Here is a 2,005-nt window from a genome sequence, read left to right as displayed (position 1 = left end):
TGCAGCGTTTTTTACCCTTTCTCAAATACAATATCCCAGAGGTGCTGCCAGCATCACTGAGTGGCTCAGATTGGGCAAGGACTGGGTCCATCCTGGAGCAGCTGAAATCAGCTCTGTCTGACAATGGGATGATGACAAAGCTCCCCTGGATTCGTACCTGCAGGGGAAGGGCAGCAAGATGAGCTGGCAGAGCTTCACTTGCAGTAAGAGACTAGACAGGGTGAACGTGTGTCTGCTGCTGAACTTCATAAGAGTAGAATCAGACAGAACTGAGGTTCTTCATGGCGTCTTTGCCTCCATCGTCACCAGCAAGGTCTCCTGGGACTTTGCTCCTGAAGGCAGGAGTCTGGAGAACACCCAGCAGTGGATGGGGCTCAAGTCAGGGGTGACCTGAGCAAACTCAGACACCATTACAGAACAGGAGATGGGTCACTTGACCAGCTCCTGAATACAAGTATTACTGTGCTGTGGCACCTGAGATTGCCAGGGACACTCATCTCTTGGTCCAGAGGAATGTGACCCCTCTTGAGCTGTCCTGGCCTATCTCCTCACTCACATGGTGATTTAGGTACCCACTTTTTCTGACATATTCAGTCTTTATCAGGATATGCAACACATCAGTATGGACTGGAGGCTGCTGATGCCACCTGTTCTGGAAAGGGAGGGAAGGGCGAGCAGGGAAGGAAATAGAAGAAATTCGGCTAAACTGCTATTTATTGTGGAAATGCTCTCTGTTTGGCTGTTCCTGAAATCTTTCTAATCATCCACACCCGGCTTGAAGCCTTTAGGAACGTTATGCACAGAGCCTTGGCATTTAAGAGCATTTCAGATGCTAATGAGCCCTCTGCTGTCATGACCCTGAACTGCAGCAACTGAGAGAATGAACAAACCTCCAATGAAGTGAAAAGCAGAAGCAAACCCCAAGTTTCTGCCATGTCAGCCCTTGATGCTTCTTCATCACCAGAATGGCTGAGCCCTGACCCCTGGACCTTGGTAGATTTTTCTCCAATGTTTTTTCAAGGCTTTTCCTGTGGTCAGTGTGAGTGTTTTGTGTTTTGGGGGTGGTGTTTATGTCAAGTGCTGTTGCTTTAACTCAAGGCTCTGGTTTTCTGTGGAGTTAGAAATGCCTGTGAGCTCCTCATAACTCATCCAGCTTCTTTAATACACCTGGCAATGGTCACCAGTCACCTCAGTGTCCCAGTCCCAAATTTGCTTGAATCCCCTATTTGGATCTATACCCATCACTCCAGGAGGTTCATGGATCCACCAGGCTCATGGATGATTCCTGAGGACCATGCAAGTGTGGGCAGTGTAAGAGAGGAGCAGAGCAGGGTCAGCTCATGGGCCATGACTGAGCACAGCCACCCCAGCAGCAGCCGTTCCCCATCTCCCAGGCACAGCCATGCCCACACCATGCAAATGGCACTGCCATACATGATTAGCCCAAGAGAGGCCTTTCTTCCTTCTGTATTCCCAGGAAAATCTTCCTCCTGTTCCTCCTCCCCCTGCAGACATCAACTGCTTTCCATTGCTGGGCTCAGACATGGCTGGAAGGGTTCACTGAAGCCATCAGCCACCTCCTTGCTTCTCCCTGACATGCCCTGACCCTCTCCCACACCTACAATGGCCAATCACGGCTGCTCAGGCCTCCCGCTCTTCAGAAGAGGCCTTGAGCTTCTGGGTCCTTCCTGGTGCTTATTATGAACTTCCTTGCTCTCTCCAGAGTTCATGGTGAGCTTTCTTGTCCATAACAGCCCCTTTATGACCATGTCTCACTAAATGGTTGTGTTTGTATGATCATTTGTGCAGAAAGGGCAGTCACAGGACAGCACCCAATATGTAAAAAACTGATGCACAGTGAAATTCTGTAAAGCCCCAATGAGTTCCCCCTGTGTCTGTGTCTCTCCTGGAAGGAGTCTGTCCCGAGAATGGGATCCAGCTCCTGCCACTCTCTGCAGAGGCACATGAGCAGTGTCCATCACCTGGGGACACAAAGGGTGACGTT

Source organism: Nesoenas mayeri (assembly GCF_963082525.1).
Source record: "Nesoenas mayeri genome assembly, contig: SCAFFOLD_35, whole genome shotgun sequence".
NCBI classification, from domain to species: Eukaryota; Metazoa; Chordata; class Aves; order Columbiformes; family Columbidae; genus Nesoenas; species Nesoenas mayeri.
This window is presented reverse-complemented; position numbering follows the sequence as displayed.